At 39.1% G+C, this 23,204-nt stretch overlaps 1 protein-coding gene across 3 annotated transcripts in view; it reads right to left on the reverse strand.

Moving 5' to 3' along the window:
- The window catches only part of LOC134213852 (protein nubbin-like), a 346,695-nt gene extending 334,355 nt beyond the window's left edge, over window positions 1-12,340 (reverse strand). For all 3 annotated transcript variants that reach the window (XM_062693271.1, XM_062693269.1, XM_062693268.1), the window contains exon 1: window positions 10,967-12,340. The gene's annotated coding sequence lies outside the window, so the exon portion shown is untranslated. The remainder of the gene's footprint in view (window positions 1-10,966) is intronic.
- Between the last annotated feature and the right edge of the window lie 10,864 nt (window positions 12,341-23,204).

The following is a 23,204-nucleotide window of genomic DNA, read 5'->3' on the forward strand; positions in this document are numbered from 1 at the left end:
AAACATATTTTTTGACGCCTCTAAGTATTTTTTAAATTTAAAACAAAATATTTAAAAAGTGTTCAGAAAAATATATTAAGCTCTTTTAGTGGAATGTATTAAACCGTCTAAGACGAATTAAGTACTGTCCATTTAATCGTCGAGTCGAGTCGAGTCAAGTACAAGACACTGAAGACGACCACACAGTTGTGGTCGAAATACGTATCTGCAAAGATAACGAAAATTAACTAGTGGAATTAAATGGACAGTACTTAATTCGTCTTAGACGGTTTAAAAAGTGTTGTTTTTCAAGATTGGGCTAATATTCGACGATTTTGAACGAACAGTGGGTGAATTTTTCAGACCGGTTCACACGTGCAGCATTTTTTCAACTTTTGTTTTGATTTTTTTAAATAGTTAGAGGCTTGAAAGAGAGAGTAGATAGAGAGATATTATATAAAGGGGATAAAGTCTCCATAATTGTAAAGATTGCATGCGCTGAGATACAGCGAAAATTAGAAAAGTGGATCAAGTCTGCCCAGTTTCCCCTATCAATTGCACTATTGGCGGTTCAGATTAATCTTTTCAATTTTAGATATTCTTCCTGGTGCTTCAGGAAACCCAATAGTTGATGAAAGGCAAACAAACCTCGTGCTTAGAATCATAAGGGCGTAACTGCATTAATCCTTGCTCTTCGTCGATGTTTTCTTTTTATCATTGTAGCGATTTGCGGTAGTTTGCCGAAGATTTATTGGTTTGGTGTGATAAAGGATGATTGTTTCTTGCTCCAGACGCAACAATCACGGTTGTAACTGTTGAGTTATTAACGAAGTTATGATTCTCAACGCGTAATATTTTGGTAAAATGAAAATATTTATTTTCAAATCGAAATAATGATAGTTGCATCTATGGTTGTACTGCATTCGAATGGAAAGGCGTAAGGGATACCCAAAGTAATTTGGTTCTTCGAACATGAGAAAACAAAAGCCGTTTTCCCTCCCAACATCCCTTTCGATCAATATTTTGGAATTTTTTAAAAATATATTGTGATGATAATTTATACATTTGCAATAGCATAAATGTGAAAGATTCTTCAATTCGTTCAATCCCAGGTTTGTTGAAACTGAATTTTCATAATTTTTGTTTCGTTTTCTACCAAAACGATCCGTTCTGATGTTCCTTTCGCACTAAAAATTCCAAAAACTTCTTAAACCTATAGCAAATCTGCATCTTTCTTAAGTAGGTGTTCAGCTAATCCAGTGATCGTAATTTTCACTCATTCTCACGAGAAGAGAATGTTCATTCACGAAATTTTTTGCCTAGAAATCATTTTTCGGGGAAGAAAAACAGGTCTTACAGAGCTTAAAATATTCATCTTCATGAAGCAACTTCGGTCCGAATTTTGACAAACATCGCATGAATATTCAAAACATAGAATGACATAGTCAGACGACTACTCCACAAAATCATTCATTCGACTATCACTGAATGTGTTTACTATGTGCAGAAAAAAACATAATTAGCATTGTTTATGTTAATGTTTACCGCTGAAAGTGCCTCGCAGATGAAAATCGGATTCAGTCCTGTGTGATAAATCACTTTACTCATTTGAAACGTGTTCAGATTTCAGATAATTTATCAATTTGTAAAATGCGCATTAATATTCAATGACTAATATTCAACTGAATATTGACTGTCCAGAGCCGACTATGAATGTGTCGGAAGTGAGCTTGAGCTTGATTGACTGCTCGTAGTTGCTACTCCATTATGACCAGATCAGCTGTTCTTGCACAGGGAACCAACAGATGTTTGCTTGGGACTAGCACACATCTTCAATGTACAATTACTGGTGATCTCATTTGTTAGGTCATACTGGCGCCTGCCACGTCAGAATGCAAGTCAATGTAGGAAAGGGGGAGGAAATGATGATGCAATCACTCGCCCACTACAAGCCGAATATACCTCTGCACTTGCCACGAGTTCATGCGGAATTTGTTGGAATTTCTGGGTTAGGTTGGAGAGGCAGAGGTCCGTCTTGGTTAACGAGCTGCCAATGTGATAGATAGGAGAAGGTAACTGATGGAATTTCTAATTGGATGTAGGAAACGAGCTCTATAGTTCATTTCCAATTCTATCAGATTACTGATAGAATACTCAAGTTGAAGGTATAGGAATAGTAATGGAAACGGTATGGAAGTCCATTTCCAGTTCTAGCGATTGCTAGAACATGAGAAATAAAGAGAAAGATATAGAGTAGGAGAATGGAACGGACCTGGGATTGAACCCACGACCTCCTGCGTATGAGGTAGAAGCAGTAGCCATATGACTACCAAGCCCGCTTCACTATGAATGTGTCGGAAGTGAACTGACAAATGAAGAAAAATGGACTTCACTAAAAAATTTCGATTATTTTACACTCTGGGTCTTATAAGTGATAAATAACCATGTTTCCCTCACTTCCAGTGGCGCGAACGTTTGATTTGCTCGCAGGACTACTCATAGTTTTTAGTAGTCCTTCTTTTGACTGATACTTAGTAAAATATCCTTGGGATCAAAAGAGAGGGCAAAAGTTGGCGTGCACGATTTACGTTTCTTTTCTGAGATCGTTATGAGAGAGTGGTGAGTTAAAGATGGTTTCCGCCACAAACGAAACAAAATTCTCCCTCGACCCAGAAACGCTTAATTTTGTCTCATAAAAAATGCAACTGAAACTGAAAGTCACTATTCGGTCACTTTTTCCGCAACTGAAAGTCACTATTTGGTCCCTTTTTTCGTCAGCTTTGGTCACTAAAGTCACTATTTTGAGCGGCATAGGTCGCTACCAGCCCTGCCCGCAATTGGGGCTTATTAAAAGAAATTTATCATAGGTTGTAGCCCTCCGAATCAGATCATTATTGTAACAGCTACCGAAAAACTTCTCTCACGGTATGTTACCTATCGAGAGTTTATAGAGACATGATAAGTGAGCGATTTTCTTATTCTCTTTAGGATTCAAATCCTGGTTATAGATATTCCAGGAAAGTGGTGACTTTTTCAATGGTTCTGAAACCCTGCTCGCGACATATCAAACTTCATGATTTGGCAACATAAATGAAATAGAAGGGGTTTGCAGAGCATCGAGGCACATCGGCCACTTCCGGAGGTTCCCTGGAGTTTAGAACCATTTAAAAAGTGACCACTTCCATCAGGGTAATTTTGTTCGTTTTGTATTATTATTTAATTTACTTCAATATATAACTTTACGGCTACGCAGTCTTTATTAGTAGAAACAGGTTTTGTTGTATCGTTTCATTTCGTATCGTAATTATTTGTATCGTTTCATATTTAACGTTTCGTCTACTTGAAACTTTACAAATAATCACTCCCTGACAGGCTTTGCAGAAATCGCTCTCAATAGATAACGAACAACGATAAAAGAGAGGCAAAAACTGTTCCGAATCATAACAAACCATGATAACAAATTTATCAAACTTGTATACAAGTGCGAAAAAACAGAATCGGATAGGCAACCCCCACAGAAAAATGGTGATTCTCGCTTTGTTTTCGCTCCTTTCGCCTTGGTCTTGCTAATTTCGCTCTTTCGTCTTGGCTGGCTAATGCACAGCTGTATAGAACAAGTTGAAATGCATAATCAGAGCCAGTGCTCCCCGCATTTGGAGCTTTCTAAAAGAAATTTATCGTGGGGTATAACATCCCGAATCAGTACTCTATCATGGACACAATCCCCGGCTTAAAGCGTTAGGCTACGAATAAACCCATTACTACTAATCAAGTTTGCATAGTCTTAAAGTTAAATAAATGTTACAGTTGATCTTGCATCAATTGACTTCAATGTTGACGCCAGAGTTTTTTTTGGATCGATTGTCAAATGTTCAATTTAATTTAATTTTGTTTTATTTTTAGAAATTGTTGAAGCTAGATTTATAGCACATACATTAGGGTGTCCCAAAATTGGACAAAGTCTGGGATTTTGGGGGCTCAACCTTCAAATGAAAGCTTAGGGTAAAACAAAGAGAAAATTATTCTACGACAACTCTGGGAAATGACGTTTAGGGGTGGCCCCGACGCGTTTTATGAAAAAATGCATTTTTATAGGTAACATCGAAAATACCGGTATATCGGAAAGAAATTCGATGAAACCCATCCATTTTATATTTTTTACATTTAACTTAGGGTCTATACTTTATGGTAAAACTTTGATACCGCATGTTTTAGGTCTATATATTTTTCACTGATGCTTTAAATGCCCAAAAATGATGAATTTTCTTAATATTTTTTTTTATTAATGCATCCAAAACGGGTATCCATCATAATGCTTTCGAAACTAGATATACATAGAAAGATGGGGAATTTTATAACGAATATTTTGCTAAAAATAGCAACCTTCTATCTCTATCCGTTTAAAAGTTATTTACGATTTACTGCAGCTTGGAAAAAGACTTTTTGAAATTTCGGATCATAATACCTGGATTATGTTTAAGTAAAAAAACGCCTACTTTTCCATACCAACCAAATGAGCGCTTTAATAACCAATATAGTATTCATATGAGTTGCATAAAATTGATTTTAATACTTATTTAAGTGTTATAATGGAAACCGAACGATGGACCAGCAGAAACATGACTGACTACAAATTGTTCAGTTAGTCTGGGTGAGTGCTCAAATAGATTGATGAATTTGGTTTCAAAACTACCCATAGGTAGGTTCAGTTTTCGTGTCATGGTTTGTCGAGCTGTGCAATGTTTCTCGATAACATGGAAATTAGTTGTTTTGTGACCATCTTGATTTTTTGCAAGAAACATCATGTGAAGCAAATCCAACTAGATCATTTTGATATCGATTTGTCATATTTTACGCCATATTGAAGCTCATTTTACGCCATTGCAAAAAATAGTGTGTGCAACTAATTGCAAAACTCGATTTTATCAGCACTCGTAGTATTTATCTCATTCGGCAAGCCTCGTTGGATAAACGTACAACCATGCTGATTAAATCATCGTTTTGCAACTAGTTACACAAATTACTATTATCATTATTATTTTATAACGCATATTGAAATATTTGGCATCTACCATCTACGGAATCTCTGGAAATAAGAACAATCTACACTAATTACGAACTATTTTGCCTACCAATACTGAATACAATGATAAATTGATTTCATCGATAAATCGGGACCAAAAGGATCCAGCCGGATTAACTTCACATGATCGTGCTGGTTAAAAAATCAAGTTGGTCAGAAAACAATTAATTTCCATGTTATCGTGAAACATTGCACAGCTCACCAAACCATGAAACGATAGCTGAACCTACCTATGGGTAGTTTTGAAACCATATTCATCAATCTATTTGAGTACTCACCCAGACTAACTGGACAATTTGTAGTCAGTCATGTTACTGCTGGTCCATCGTTGGGTTTCCATTATAACACTCAAATAAGTATTAAAATCAATTTTATGCAACTCATATGAATGCTATATTGGTTATTAAAGCACTCATTTGGTTGGTATGGAAAAGTAGGCGTTTCTTTACTTAAACATGATCCAGGTATTATGATCCGAAATTTCAAAAAGTCTTTTTCCAAGCTGCAGTAAATTGTGAATAACTTTTAAAGGGATAGAGATAGGAGGTTGCTATTTTTAGCAAAATATTCGTTATAAAATTCCCCACCTTTCTATGTATATCTAGTTTCGAAAGCATTATGATGGATACCCGTTTTAAATGCATTAATAAAAAAATATTGAGAAAAATTCATCATTTTTGGGCATTTAAAGCATCAGTGAAAAATATATAGACCTAAAACATGCGGTATCAAAGTTTTACCATAAAGTATAGACTCCCAAGTTAAATGTAAAAAATATGAAATGGATGGGTTCCATAGAATTTTTTTCCGATTTACCATTTTTTTCGATGTTCCCTAAAAAATTCACTTTTTTTATGAAATGCGTCGGGGCTACACCAAAACGTCATTTCCCAGAGTTGTCGTAGAATAGTTTTTCTTTTGTTATACTATAAACTTTCATTTGAAGGTTAAGCCCCCAACATTCCGGACTTAGTTCAATTTTGTGACACCCTAACATACATGTGTATTTGCATATAATTTTCATATTTGTTAATACGCTTATCAAATGTTACTCCGTCGTCGGAGCCTTGGATACGAAGTTTATTTGACGTAGCCAAAACTATTTATGAAGGGGCTATGACTCCTAGTTGACTCACTCTAACCTAGCCATTGGTAATAATTTCTGATTGTTCTTAGGAGTTCAAGAAAACATCGGTTACATGTACAAATCCTTATTTGTAATATTTTTCGAAGTTCAGAAAGGTCAAACATACTTTTAAAACCATATGCTGAGCCTAAAAAAAAGTTTAATCGTTCATGTAAAAATATTCATAAAACTATTTTTTTAACCTATGAAATACTGACAATTTCCGAGTGAAGAACTGATTCAAATATCAAAATTCACATCAATAAAGAAAAAAAAGGAAATTTTTTCCTACTCTGTCAAGTTTCAACAAACATAAGAAAATAAATGTGAGTTCTGAAAAAATAGTTTTATTTTATCAAAGTTTGATAGGAGTTCTAGGAAATCTGCTGTAAAACCGTACCTGAAACAGATAATCCACAAAAATATCGGATTGGACTTTTGAAAATGTCTCTAAAAGTCCCTGAGGAATCTTTGAAGCCATAAGGAAGATTTTAATTAACTCTTCAATGGATTTTGATGACATTTTGAATTACTCCAGGATCAATTTTTTTTTGTAATTCAATCATTAATTATTATCCCGCAAGTAATAGGATATTGTATTCTTCTAGTAGAATTGATTTTGGGGTCATTGGCATAGGCCAACCTGGGAAATTGCACGCTACGACGCTGTAATTGGTTTTTGGCCCTTAAGGCTAGTGATCTTTCCGAGTCTGAGAATGATTGTGTTAAAATTCCGCTTGTCAAAAAATACCCGTGTGAATGTTTAAATTGAAAGTCAGCCGATTTGAACTTGATGCTGTGGTTAAGCTGCGCTGTGGACTTGATCAAATGATGGATACAAATTGGACTTCCAGGAACTTCATGGCAAGCTAAACAAATCTACAAGAATCTCATCTTCGAAAGACGAAAAAACCCTGGCCGTGATCACATGAGATAGGAAATGTCTCAAGACTGAAATAGAACTCGCAAACAGTTAACCGGTGAGATCCAACCATTTTGGTTAAGTTTACACTACTAATTTAAAAACCTGCAAACATGGCTATGATATTTAGGAAAATATGACACAAATTCCATTTTCAGCCACATAATTCCATCTCTATGACACATAGGACTTTTGTGTTTAAAGATATTTTTTCTATACCATCTCTCGCCTTATCGGTAAAGAATTTAGAAACACAATAGACGCAGACGCAGACTATTATAATGATAATAATCTGAAACACGCACAATGTTTATTGCGGTAATGTGCATATTTCTTTTTTGAAGAGATGCCGTAATCGTAGGTATTTAGCAACAGGGCACAGCTTAGTCTGTTAACATTAATTTAGATTAATGTAAATGAAGAAATTGCTTGGACTTGTGTGTTTCTTTACTATGTTATCTTACTTTCTTCCATGATACCAAGAAAAATTAAAAATCTGATATTTCTCATTTTCTTCTACTGGCACTTAAAAATGCAAATGCCATAATTTATGTAGTCATTATTTCAAACAACTCATTTGAAATTAGGAAGCTCAAGTAAGATGTTTCGATTTGGTTGATTATATGATAAATGTTATATTTAGTATACACACTGTAGAACGAATACTGAAACATTATTTAAACTGTCATGTGCGCCCTGTTTCGACAGATTGGGGACTTTTTATATATTTGAAGAAAGGAGTACAGGAGAGCTCCTGTAGATAGGACAATGGCTACAATTATGTGGAGAAACGTTTTAAGCTCTTTTTAGTGGAATGTATTCAACCGTCTAGGACGAGTTTAGTACTTTCCATGTGGTTCCACTACGTTTTGTTATCTTTGCAGATACGTGTTTCGGCCTCGGTTGTGGGGCCGTCTTCGACATTGAGGGCGGCTTCACGGTTGGGGTCGAGATGCGTATCTGCGGATAGCGAGATGCGGATAGCGGAGCGTGGTGAGGTTGAGTGGAGGGTGCTGAACTCGTCTTAGATGGTACAATTGTGTTCCAGTATTTGTAAATTTGAATAACAGGGTAAGGGATGTATTTTGAGGTGCTTCTCCATACAACATGTATGATTATCGTCTCCAATTTAGCATCTTATATTGCACCATGTACAGGGAATCAATTTTTTTGGAATGCGCTTGCGAAACAAGCGACAAAAGAGAACCAACGACAAAGCTTTGTTTTTGTCGGAGATAATAATGACAAAGATCCGAAAAATTTTGTCAGCAACAAAAAAGAAGACAATCTTGTTGCTAACTTTTCATCTCGTTATTTTGCATTATTTCTAGTGAAAATTTCGGTTTTATGCTATCATAGTTTCTTCTTTTATGGAAATATTCGAGAATCGAACAATGATTACAAAATTAGCAGCGTATTTTCGGAGATATCAGAGCATGCAAGGCAAAGGATTCTTGTCATATTGTGTTCGGGTTCTGATAAAGGTTTGTCGCTAGGTGCGTTTGTCAGTAACAAACTCTGTTGATGACAAAGAGTATATTGTTAGGCGTTGCTCGAATATTGATTCCCTGACCATGTATGATTTTATGTTGACTAGGAAGCGACCGTGTGCCACTCAAAGCGCACAAGCCCAACACGAGTGTCAACCAGCATATAAGGAATAATACCAGTGAGATCCTGATTGCGGTATACTGGTCGCGTCAAACGACACACATACGCGCGCGCGAAAGTAATGCAAAATAAACGACATGTAAAATAAACGTAAATTAACAAAATATGTCTGACTGAACATTCTTATTTAACCTCAATAGAGATAAAATAAGGGTTACTGATTGACATTAGCTTTCCGATTACTATCAATGTGGTTGAACAGCCGTGAATATTACTTTATTTTCAATTTTAATCCCGTTTCTTTTTTACTTTCCTTACGTTTAAGAAATGATGACGCGGGCTAATCCGAAATTCAAAAGAAAAACCACGAAAAACAATCGCTCACTTTGAGCGATTGATAGTTTATCCTCGTGAAGGATGAACAATTGAACTAGGAAATACTAACATTATTTCATTTTTAAATATACGTACAAATAAGTAGAATAGAAGTTGCATAGGTCACATCACTTTCCATGGTGAATCCCGCTCTATGTTACTGATTACCCCACCCAACTAACACTCCTTCCCGTGGTAATTGTGGAGATGCAGAGGTATTCTCGGTCTCTAGTAGCAACAATAACCACACACAAACATTCCCTTCCTCTTCCAACTGACTGTAAGGACTTGGCCGGCGCCGTTATTGATCAACATTTGCGAGCTGCTGAAACGTGCACTTCGAGAATAGATGGTAAATCCCAGCCACTATTCACTTGGATCGTAGTGCAATTTGCACCAGTTCTGGTTAATCACGGAGTAGCAACCATTGATATGTACAGTCAGTCTAAGCTAAGCTAAGCTAAGCTAAGCTTAAGGCTAGTGATCTTTCCGAGGGTGAACGCGGCCTAACTTACGGTGCGGCGTTTTTCATGGTTCCATAGTTAGAAAATTTTGGACTTATTATTTTACAAATTAGCTAAATTACGGTTCCTATTTTTTCATAGATTGTTTGGTGGATGGGTTGACCTACGATAAGTTTGGGTTGCCTTTTTTAGCTTTCCTATGGAAAACAGGCAAACGCAAGGCTGACGTGTTCTATATGCGGGGCTTCTAAGTTGCACAACAAATTCTGGTTCATTAAATTCCAATTCGTGTGATAATTCTTTTTGACTGCGAAAGTTTAATTGCAGTTAGGGATACGGCAGGTATTTCCTTCCATCGTCATAGGGGCTAAACCACGAAAGCTACGGCAATTTGCTAGAACTTTACTATAGCAGAACATTTCTCCAGAGCTTACGGCTTGGTACGGATGAATTTTGCAAAAAAGTGTCTCTTTTTGGTTTTCGAGACTATGAAGAAAAGAGGAAAATGCCTGACTAGCCCTATGTCGATTTGTTTCTACTTTCTGTTTCCTAAATTTGTTTCCTTTTCAACGAAAGTAAACTCCAGGATTTTTTCACAGAAAAGTTTTGGGTCGTACAATTATCAATGTCCAGGGTATCCAGTAAGCCATGCGAGCAAAGTCGTAGGATTGCCAATCCGGAGATAGCGAGTTCGATTCCCGGTCCGGTCTAGGATGTTTTTGGGAATTTAACATTCTCGAGTCCCTGGGCATAATGTATCCATTGTACTTGTCACAAAGACACCTACTCATGCAATGGCGGACAAAGCAAAAGCTTTCAATTTCAAGTTGACAAATGTCTTTGATGAATATATGTAATAAGGTCGTACGCGGGTGATACGTGTCGCGTGAATCTCAAAATCTGTGTAAAAATAATCGCGTATAAATTGACCCGCATAAAAAACTAATTTAAGTAATTAGGAATATAGTAGCAAACGTTGGGAACGGGAATAGTCCAAGTAGAGCTTATTTCGATCGTACATTCAAATCAATTGTCGCCATGTAGCACGCAGAGCTTTTTCAACAGCATCATTTGCGTTTGATATCCTAACTAAACTGCACACGATCGCATATTTGTAAGAATCGCATTTTTGTTCATTTTGTAAAAAACCTATAAATTGTTCAGAAAGCTCAAATTACTGCATCTAATCACATTTTGGAAAATAGGCTTTACTATTTTGCTTATCTGTGGTAGACTGGAAATGATTGAGTTTGTGGGAGGATTGACAAACGATTTACAAAATTTACCAAATGCAAATATTACAAATATGCGATCATGGGCATTAAATGTGCTGTAGAAAATACTCTGAAAATAGTTTCGAAAACAACCTGATAAAATGAAAAGCATTGTTTTTTAGTGGAACTCACCGGTTATATTACTTATTTTATCGGAAATCCACGAAACTACTAATCACATAAACTTAAAACTCAGTTTCGTATCCATTTTAACTACGCAGCTGACGAAGTAATTGTTGACGCGTGGAATGCCGTCGGCAACTTTTGCCCATCTTTTCTCTTCGCGCGCTACATGCGTTCTCTTCACTTATTCGTTTTCCGACAAACAAACTTTTGGCTGATTCGTAAATCTTCCTTTGTATATATTTTTATTAATTTGCATTAGCTATAATACAAATACTACAGTATTTATATTCTCCATGACACCGAAACAAACCGATGCGATCTATTGTAATTATTGGCACATAAATAAACACTTCCTCTCTCACTAATTGATTGTTGTTCACTCCAAAAATATCGCTCCGTGCCAAATGTCGCCAAGCACCCCTAGCGGGTCGGCCGTATCATCTGGTGTCGTGTGGCAAGGAGCTGGCCGTGGGTGGGCGAATCGCACTCATTAACACGCACCGAAAAGGGCACCCACTTAGACGGTCAGCAGCGGGAAGAAGGGTTGCACCGTACCGTACGCGGTAGTGAACTCGTACCAAGAACCGAATAATAACTTCCGCACGCGACCACGAACCGCGAATACTACTGATGGTGAGACGGCCACCGAAGCCGTCCAGTCTCGAACCGGATACCGGCAACAACAATCGAATCGACGACAGTCACAGCCACTACCATTGCGCCACTGCCCGCGGAGAGACCTCTCCGGATTCGTTTCACACTGTGTGGCACGCTCTACGGTGCTTCTTGGGGAGCTCAAACTGTTTTGTCAATCTATCATCGTTCGACTCGAACAACACTAATTAATAAAGTTATAAAAATCAAATAGATAGCAGCCGGAATGGCTTGTCAGAGTGGAGAGGCGAGTTGCTTTCTTGCACTTCTTCCTTCGCTACTCCTCGTTGCTTGGAACCCCCAAAAAGGTATCGTCTTCGGTCGGTGGAATGGAGCTTATTGAGGAGTGGAGCCGAGGATGTTATCTCAGCTGAAGAGGGCTCGTAGCAGCATTCTAACTCATTCGTTCTCATTTTATCATAAGGGGCGAGCCATGCTATCCCACTTTTTCTTGCAGAGCCTCCCGTGCCCCATCATCCACGTGTTAGCTCCTATCGGTCACCCGACTAAAAAAACGCCGACCCAAACGGTGATGATATCTATCGCAGCAGTCGTCACAAGCGTCGACGTCGTTAAGCAGCGCAGCGAAGAGAAGCCTCGACGGCGGAATCGAAAACGAGAAACGGCCAGCGAACGAACAGATCGAGCGAAACGAGCGAGCGAGCGTAATAACAAACAACGAGCAAAAAAAAACAGAATTGACGATAAAAAAGCACATGCGTTTACATCGAAACGTCAAATGGGACTAAGAAAATGTGCCTTTCGCATTGCAATCGTGTTCGATATGCACAAGCCGGGGAAGCAGGGTGCAAGAAAAACCAAAAGTGTGCGAAACCCATAGCGGGGGGACCCGCACCCAGCAAAACAATGAGATCGGTGGCCACCCGCGATTCTGCTGCGAGTTGCTTCCTATCCCGCTGATTTGGGAGAAGGAACCACACTCGGAAGCAATCGCCTCGCCACACCGATACACTTGTGGGCTTGTGTCACGCGAGGCGACGTGAGAGAGTGCATTCTCATCAAGCTCTGTTATCTTGTCGTCGTCGTCGGTCCATACGCCACCACCACCTTCATCGCACAAGCAAAAGTTTCGTCAAGTTTTCCACACGAGAAACCCGCTACCATCCAAGTAGGCCCACAGCTCCACACATGCGAGTACATGCGGTTTCCATGGAGAATGAGAGCGAGCTTTTTTGTCGGAGGCTACCACAGCCACTTATCGCTGTTGTTGACTGGTGTTAGTCAGCTCCCCATGATGGAAGACACACAAAAAAGCGACTCCGACTTTTTAGATTTCAAATCGTGTGTGAGGGGGGCATTTTTTCGTCAAGTTTTTCCTCGGGAAGAGTGTGTTGGTTGACCAATGTCGATCGAGAAGGGGGAGCCGAGATTTTTCAACTGTATTGTAAAGTGCCGAAGAGGAGGCGTCCGATTGTGCTGTAAAGTGACTAAAGGCATACGATATGGGATTTTATGATGTTGGGGTGATATTGATGAATTTCCTTGCAGCATATGAGAAGGTTCTTCATACAACAAGCTTTACCACTTGATAAAGAGTTTCTTGATGTCAATGTTCACCCATCTTATTTTCATTAAATACCTGTTGATAATCTTATTATTTTAAGAAAGTCACACAAATAAGGCTTAAAACATATTTACAATAAATACGATTTCAAGTAAAGAAGCTCATAATCTGAACAGGCTATACAGCTTTTTCCTAAAATATAAAGCTCAAGTGAACTTCATTTATTCTTGACTATATTTGAAGAGAAAAGGTTGTTGTTATGTTTTAATCTTTAACCTGCGGAGACGGTCCTTGGAAAACTCAATCAGCTTCTTTTTGACCAATTTTGCTCTACTCTTTAGAGAGGAGAACAGTCTAAACACACCCTTTTAGCTTTTTCAATATAAACAAAAAACTTGCAAAATGATTCAATTGCATGAGAAATAATGGTGAACAATGGTTGTTTGTTACGAGTGAGGTGAAAGAATCGCAAATCGTTAGAATTTAAGTGAAATTAAATGGATTTTTTTATCAATATTTACGTAGCAGAACTTTGAAAGTCTTGCCTAGTGGGTGCGTTATGCACTGTTCTCCCCTACTCCTCCTAAATGTGTGTAGGAATATAATGTTAAGATAACATGTCGAAATCATGTCCTGTCCATATAATGAATCGCATAAACACTTATTGTATGCAAAATCGTTTGAAAACTGAATAGAGCGATCACACGATCACAGATCTGACATGACATGGCCGATTTATCGGTAGCTGAATGATTGAAGGTTTGTTATTATTTAGTATAAGCTACTGCAACTAGCTATAAGTCCAGAATTAGTGAAATACAAACAGCAAACTAATGGCAGAGCCGTAGAAAAACCTGGCCACAACAATTCCAGCATACAACACAATTTGAAGTTTAGCCTCTGGAAAAGTTATTTACAAACTACTAACGTAATTGATGATCGAGCGAGCGCATATTAATAGCGCATATTAATAGCGCATATTAATAGACAAGCGAAAATAAAAATATATTCCTAATCACCATCATTGGATCAGATCGATTGGACACTCTAATTTCGTTTGGGATCGGTCGAAACAAGGGCAAATCGGTCGAAACGTTTGCGTTCCTGGATGATGGCTCTTCGAATACGTTAGTCGAACAGTCCATAGCGGATCGTTTGGAAATAGACGATAGTGAATCACTCCCGTTATGCCTAACTTGGACTAGCAACGTGAAAAAGGCGGTACCAAATTCCCAACGAGTAGTTTTAAACATCTCTAGTCCGGGACAATGGTACTAGATCGGTCACAAACTTGAAACTCCCACAACAAACTCTGCAATATGGGGAGTTGGCGCAGAAGTACCCGCATCTTCGGCTTCGAAGCGGTGATATCAGGATTCTTGATAGGATCAAACAACGCAAGCTTAATTGCAACTTTAAAATTACGCGAAGGACAAAAATTGGGAGATCCTGTGGCCACTGAATCACGACTAGGATGGTCTATCTACGAATACGCAGCAGACCAAAGAAATGGTGCGAACTTCAGCTTCCATATCTGTGAGTGCCGCAACGCAGAGCATGAGCTACACGAGATGGTAGAGAAACATTTTTCCCTCGAAAGTACTGGCAGATAACGGACCAGATTTCGAAGAGGATAAACGTACTCGTCGCATCTCAGAGGAAACAACGAAACGGATCTCGAAACGCTTTGAGACAGGATTGCTGTGACGAACTGACTTCGTATAATTTACAACAACGGCAATACGTCTGCTGGAATGTTTGAGCGAAAATAGCACAAAGATGCGGAATTACGAGCCAGCATTCATCAACAGATTAAAGAATGCGAGGAAAATGGCTTCATCCACGAAGTAACCCCTGAAGAAATGAAGACCGTCGACCCAAAAATGTATCTCCCACTAAGAGCTGTCAGAAATTCCAAGAAGCCTGGAAAGATTCGGCTTATTTGGGATGCAGCGGCAAAGGTCGGAGGCGTGCCGCTGAACACGATGTTTCTGAATAGCCCGGACATGCTAATTCATCTTGCGGTCTGATCTCAAGCAGATGTTTCACCAGTTCCGATTTCGCCCACAAGATTGTCAGCGGTTCCTATACAGGGAACGTCAAGGTCAAAGGGTAAAGGCTTTTATCATGGACGTCGGGAGCTTTGGTGCTACGTGTTCGCCCAGCCAAGCACAATATGTAAAAAAAACTTTAATATGAAGGAGCTGTAATGTATGCATTGCTACTTTACGCATTGTCTAAGTAGATGGCAGCCATGTTCCAAAAAAAAAGGTGGTCGAAAAGACAAAAGGTGCAGAATGCAGAAATTCGAATGAACGTTGGCAGCGCAAGTTAACCACGTGCAGTGTGAAGCTTCGGATGTACATCAAGCCTATACCATTGGCGCGGAAGGTACCGGTAGAAGGAAAAATCTCAGCTGTCTGAACAGTTGAAAAGAACCCGGGAACCACTGTCGAGTTGCCCAGAACATTGGTAAGGAAAGGTTGGTGAACGCCGTGCTGGTGTTCGACTGTCCGACGACCCCGTAAATTATCGTCGGTTCACACGTGACGAGTGAGTTGTACCCGCAGCTTAGGAGGTGAGAGCCTAGGGAGGACCGGTTGGCTCGTCCCCGCTCTCTAATGCCCAATATCGAATATGGTACAACCCCGTACACGAGCACGTGGGACGTCTTCCTGCGGAATCCCCGGGACAAACGACAAACCCCTGAAAAAGCGCCTGATTCAAAGTACAAGCCAGTTCCAGCAAATGCTCAGCAGAAGTAGCAGCATCAAATTGCACAGGGATAGTAGATTGGATGACTTGTAGCTGTGCTGTTGCGTAAGCTACCTCATTCTCTCTCTCTATTTCTACGAATGTACCATCTATGGTCCCCAACGAACCTGCTGTTCCCTTTTTCCAAAGCTTGGTTGTGTGAGTTCAACTGTAATAAGTAGATTCCAGCCCTGAGATGGTGTAGCTGTGGGGCTGGCCGCTATTAACAAATTTCATCGAGAAATAAAAAAAAATAAAACTCTTGGCTATCTGCTTATTTTCGAGAATTTCTATTTTGTGATGTACATTAGGTGTTTTCTTCTGACAAACACTTTTATGAAAATACTTCTCTTGTAATTTATGTATGTTAATTTTAACACAATATTTTCTTATCAATGTGAATCCTAATCCTTCTTCTCGTAACGGTCTCTATAACCGCAGATGTTACATTTACATTCCTTCCCAGATGACCGTAAGGAAGTGGCTGGCGCCATTACTGATCCCGTAGAAGTTGAGCTTATGAGACGTGTACATTAGAATGATTCAAATTTTGAGTTATTCGCTCCTGACATTTGCTGTTTTATTAATCCTCCTAAATTTTTAGTTAATTTGGATGCAGTCTGAGCACGCGCAGTTTGAAGTTTGTATAGAAATTACTATAGAAATCGCCACTTAAGTGAAAAACTGGACCGCGGTGCGACCCTTTAATTATTCAAATGTAATCGTCACGATGACTTCATAGAATACTTCCTAAACTAGAGGTTGTTGTTGCAAAGCAAAGTTATAAAGGAAACAAAAATGCTCATTATTGATATTGATGTTATTCTTTTACGTGTTAAATTGAATTTCCCACAATTCAGTATTTCCTTATAACTTATCTTCCAGGCATATAATCGTTTCGCAACAAAGACAATCAGTTTCATTGAAAAACTGTCTATTTTTGCAACGTTGCCATCGTTAAAGCATAGAGGAGCGAAAAAGTCAAAATTTGAATCACGCTAGTGTACATTGACGATGGTATGCTAATTACACGTCCCATCCGTTGGTTCATTGTGCAATTCCGCTAGTTAAGATTAAGGCAACTACAAATTGTGCAGTCATCTCATGCTCCTACTATTTAAAAATACATTAAAAATAGGGCTGCGTCTAGTTTCATAAATGTAGGTATTTAATTTGAGAAACTGTTAAAAAAATCGATCTCAAATTTTCACCATGAGAGTTGCAGTGATTCGCGCACTGTAGTTTGGGAAACACTATACTTAAGAAAAATACCACAACACTGATATGAGAATGATTGATTTCATAATGGCCATGCACCATTTGAAGAAAAAAAAAATTCATAGCAACGAAACGAAAAAAAAAGTTGCCTTATAACGAGGCTGTCCTATATTAGTTCGAAGCAGTACTGCAAAAGGTCGTGATAAAGATATCTTAAATGAAGGAGATTTATTTTATTTTTCACCATTTTTAACAATTAAATAATTTAGAAAATACACCCTCACGGTGTGTTTGTCCGAAGAGGCTTATTTTCAAAAAATAGATACTGATATCTCTAAAACACTCACTACACGAAAGTATGGGTTTTCCTCTTTCACGTAGTTGCATTTTTAAAATGTTCTATACGTGGTCATTTTTCCATACATTTTTGGGGGGGTTAAATCGGTTTCCATGGAATTTGCACCAAAAGTAGTGAAAAAAATAAAAATTGTTCTAGATCCCCCGATAGAACATTTCAGTTTACCCACTATATGAAAGAGGAGAGATCCACTTTCACGTGGTTGGTGGTTCAGAGATACTGATTTTTGAAAAATAATATTTCCCCATAGACACACCGTGCTCTAAAAACAAATCTGACAATTATTGTATACAATCTTGGCATATACAATTCTGTTAATTTTTATTCAGATATTGCATTAAAATAATACAAATCTGAAAGATTTCATCACAACAATTGTATTAAAGTCTGTCAAAATTGTATATGCCAAATTATTATACAGTTTCTGCAAGGTTCTTATGCAGAACTGTATTAAAATCTGCCATTGACTGGTTGGTTGTACACACATCAATCTATTAGTTACACTCACAGAATGAATTTATTTTGATTATTCAAAATGGTAAAAAATAAAAGAACAGATTTTTTTTGCAAAAAGTGTAGGACAACTCTGTTTTAGTCCCTGTAAAATTGACATGAGTTGAGTTAGGATTAGAGTACTTACCGCTCGGAATGTGGTAGTAGCCATCGTCTAGTGCACAATTCTCAATATTTTTATTTCCCGTAGTTTTTTTTCTTTCAAATAACTAAAGCTTGGGTTTTAACAATATCGGGGCCAATTAAAAAAATAGTGTCTCATTTGAATCCTCAGTTAAACTTCACAATCCATAGTTAAGCATTTCTTTATTTTGTTTAAAAGTCCTCACTCATTTCTCTCCTTAATATGGGAACTGCTCCTTGAATTCTTACCATGAACCCAAATCAATACCATTCGTTTTTGTTTTTCATTTTTGAGATTTTTTCAGCAGTGAACACGCCGGATAACAACAAAACAGGACACAAATTTAGCCTAAATTGCCTGTTTTGCGAATGTTATTGATATAGAAGCATGTTAATTTTTGTAATTAACTTTTTCTTTAAATAAAATTCTGGCATTGAAAAGAACCGATTTTCATTTCACAATGCGCTTTTCTATTCACTAACATCAACCAAACGTTTGATCGAACCCTGCGTTGATGATGACCCTACCTCTCGATGGTTTTAGGTTCCTCCAAACACACGTCACGTCGTCAACAATTATTGTCAGTATGGCTCCGATGATAACTGCATCTCGTACGCTGATACGTATCGAAATATAAAGAAGTCCTATCATTATTGACACTGACAAAAATTGACATGCGGTGGACAGTATCATGAATAATAATTTTAACGCATATTCTACCAATTATTATTATTATTTATTCAGACTAAGGCCGAAGTGGCCTGTGCGGTATAAAAGAGTCTCTCCATTCGGCTCGGTTCATGGCTACACGCCAACCACGCAGTCTACGGGACCGCAAGTCATCTTCCACCTGATCGATTCACCTTGCCCGCTGCGCACCTCGCCTTCTTGTGCCCGTCGGATCGTTGTCGAGAACCATTTTCACCGGGTTACTGTCCGACATTCTGGCTACGTGCCCGGCCCACCGCAGTCGTCCAATTTTCGCGGTGTGAACGATGGATGGTTCTCCCAACAGCTGATGCAACTCGTGGTTCATTCGCCTCCTCCACGTACCGTCCGCCATCTGCACCCCACCATAGATGGTACGCAGCACTTTCCTTTCGAAACTCCCAGTGCGCGTTGGTCCTCCACGAGCATCGTCCAGGTCTCGTGTCCGTAGAGGACTACCGGTCTAATGAGCGTTTTGTAGATTGTCAGTTTGGTACGTCGGCGAACTCTATTCGATCGGAGCGTCTTGCGGAGTCCAAAGTATGTACGATTTCCAGCCACTATGCGTCTCCGAATTTATCTGCTGGTATCATTATCGGCAGTCACCAGTGAGCCCAACTACACAAATTCTTCTACCACCTCGATTTCGTCACCACCGATGCAAATTCGCGGTGGGTGGCTCACATTGTCTTCTCTTGAACCTCTTCCTATCATGTACTTCGTCTTCGACGTGTTGATGACTAGTCCGATCCGCTTGGCTTGGTGTTAATCCCTGCTCTTCGTATTACCCCTTCCAAAGCGATGTTGGATAACAGACACGAAAGACCATCACCTTGCCGTAACCCTCTGCGGGTTTCGAAGGGACTCGAGAATGCCCCTGAAACTCGAACTACGCACATCACCCGATCCATCGTCGCTTTGATCAACCGTGTCAGTTTATCCGGAAATCCGTTTTCGTGCATTAGCTGCCATAGCTGGTCTCCATCGATTGTATCACATGTGGCTTTGAAGTCGATGAATAGATGATGTGTGGGCACGTTGTATTCTGGGCATTTCTGCAGTACTTGGCGAATGGCGAACACCTGGTCCGTGGTGGAGCGTTCGCCCATAAAACTCGCCTGGTACTGCCCCACGAACTCCCTTGCAATTGGTGCTAGTCGACGGCATAAAATTTGGGAGAGTACCTTGTAGGCGTCGTTCAGCAATGTGATTGCGCGGTAGTTGCTACAATCCAGCTTATTTCCCTTTTTGTAGATGGGACACACGACACCTTCCATCCACTCCTGCGGCAAAACTTCCTCCTCCCAAATCTTGGTAATGACCCAGTGCAGCGCTCGAGCCAGTGCCTCACCACCGTGTTTAAATAGCTCTCCTGGTAGTTGGTCAACCCCAGAGGCTTTGTTGCTTTTCAGCCGGCCAATCTCCTCCTGGATTTCCTGGAGATCCGGAGCCGGTAGAATTATGTCCTGCGCGCGTTCTCCAAGGTCCATCACCATACCGCCATCTTCGTCTGCCACATCGCCTTTCAGGTGTTCTTCGTAGTGCTGCCGCCACCTTCGGATCACCTCACGCTCGTTCGTGAGAAGGTTCCCGTTTATGTCCTTATACATATCAGGCTGTGGCACGTGGCCCTTACGTGAACGGTTCAACTTCTCATAGAACTTTCGTGTGTTATTAGCGCGGTACAGTTGCTCCGTCTCTTCACGGTCTCGATCTTCCTGCTTGCGCTTTTTCCTCCGGAAAATCGAGTTTTGTCTGTTCCGCGCCCGTTTATATCGTGCCTCGTTCGCCCTCGTGCGGTGTTGCAGCAATCTCGCCCATGCTGCATTCTTCTCTTCTACTAATTGCTCACATTCGCCGTCATATCAGTCGTTTCTCTGATCCGGGGGCACCGTGCCAAGTGCAGCGGTTGCGGTGCTACCAATGGCGGATCGAATATCTCTCCAGCCATCTTCAAGAGACGCTGCGCCTAGCTGCTCTTCGGTTGGAAGTGCCACTTCCAGCTGCTGGATAGAGTAACGGTACCAATAGTGGAGGTATTAGTAGATCAACAAAAGAAAATATTGTTTAAAAATTGATAATTATGGGAAGTTTAAAGTTTTAATACCTTAGCCAATAGATAAACTAATAAATTTGCTAACAAAAATGAAAAAGGTGTCATTTAACATCAACAACTACCAAATATTGCTTGCACCACTAATGGGTACACTGTTCCTTTAGTGGCGGTAAAAATTAATTTTGGTTCCCATAGTGGTGCTATCCATTGATTTCTTATGAGACTCGCCACTATTGGTACAGTTGCACCACTATAGGTGCAAGGGACTCAATTTTATTAAGGAAAATCATTGTTTTCGACAGTTTTTCGGGCGAAATCTAAGGATGAATTGTATTTGACAGGGTATGTAAGTAACAACGCATCAACTGAATCCATCGTAAAGTGTGTAATTATGAAAAATCTCATTAAAACGCCACTACCTCCCCAGTCAACACATGATCGTATATGATGTCGAATAAGATGCTAAAGTGGAGGCCATATAGGTACTTCCCCATATAATATGTACGTATATCGCCTCCACTTTGGCATCTTTTGTTGCATCATATATGATTTTGTGTTGACTGGGTCCACTATTGGTGCTACCTCCACTAAGGGTACGGTTACCCTAGTTTGAAAACCATGAAAATATATAAAGTTGGTGAGTTGTGAAGAAATCCAAAACAATCGAGGCAAACAATCTTGCATTTGACATTTACCCACGAAAAAAACAACTGCCCAGTCCAGGTAAGGCAGGGTCAGATCGGCTATTCTTATTAAAATTTGTATGCTACTGGGAACATTAACTATTTTTATGAATTTTTAAACACGACACGAAAAAAATAGTTAAATTTGCATTATAATTTTACGATGTTTTTAGTAGCAATAATCATGAAAGCAGTGCGCATTTTAGTTGATTTAAGACAACTGTCTTATTCCGACAATCATGTTTGCGTGAATAATGTAGAATGTGACTATTTCTATGTGACAAATGGCAGTATGTGACCATTTTTTAAGGGTTACAATAGTTCGAAGCCATACTGCAAATGGTCGTGATAAAGGTGTTTTAAATGGAGGAGATTTAATGTGTCAAACAAACCGTCTTGTTAAGAGAGCTGGCAGGAAGCATCTTATGCAGTATGCACGATGCACACGCAACCTGCTATGTCAATGTTGAGCCAATCTACAACAACCAGAGTAAACAGCATAAAACACTCCTTGAGGTATCGTATCCGGGTTTGACATGTCACCTTGTTGGTTCGTCGCAACTGCAGCTATTAGGTCCAGAGTTGTCTTACACTTTTAACGGCTGGCCATTAAATAGCGGGAATGAAAATATTGCTTCGGGAATAAAACCACAAAGAAGTACAGTTCACCTTATACATACCATATATCCAGAGTTAGCCTTAGTCTTTAAACCTAGATTAATGAATAATAGCATATGGTCCGTGGTCCGCCGTACGGCGTAGTTTAATCTTGCAGGACGTCCGTTGGACGGCGGCTATCTTCGGATGATGCTTCTTATCCTATTGATGAGTTGCTTCGTGTCTTGGAGTTCGGTCTACTTGAAATCCTTTAACAGTTTTCGAAACATTTTCACGCTCAAAATTTTCCAAATTTTCTTGTTTTGATGGCATGTTTGAAACAACTGAACATGTTGGAGTAAAAGTGTGTGGGCGACAATTTTCTGAATATTCTAAGGATTCAATAACATAAGGAAATATTCCTCTGAAAGCATTAACGTTCTCATAGAAAAGTATTGAAGTATTGAAATTCCCGTTTTTTAGAGACCACCCGTTATATATTTCAGAAAATACACACATCCATCTATTAGTTACACTCACTGAATGAATTTATTTTAATTATTCAAAATGGTAAACAATCAAAAAGCTGATTTTTTTTGCAAAACAGTATAGGACAACTCTGGTTTTGTCCCTGTAAAATTGTGATCAGTTTAGGTAGAACGAGAGTTATTAACGCTCGGAATGTGCACAATATTATTATTTCTCGTTGTTTTTTTTCAAATAGCAAAAGCTTGGGTTTTAACAATATCGTAGCCAATTAGAAAATAGTGTCTCAGTTCAGTCCTAAGTTTCCGTTTTACTTTCATAATCCGCTTTTCATTATTTTGTTTGAAAGTTCTTACTTACTTCTCTATGTAATACCTGCTGTATGCAATATTTTACTCGCCTTTTATTTAAATAAAATTCTGGCATTGAAAAGAACCGATTTTATTTTCACAATGCGCCTTTCTATTCACTAACAGCAACCAAACGTTTGATCGAACCCTACGTTGATGATGACCCTACCACTCGATGATTTTAGGTTCCTCCAAACACACGTCACTTATTTCGTCGA

The sequence above is a fragment of the Armigeres subalbatus genome, chromosome 2, assembly GCF_024139115.2.
Source record: "Armigeres subalbatus isolate Guangzhou_Male chromosome 2, GZ_Asu_2, whole genome shotgun sequence".
Taxonomy (NCBI): Eukaryota; Metazoa; Arthropoda; class Insecta; order Diptera; family Culicidae; genus Armigeres; species Armigeres subalbatus.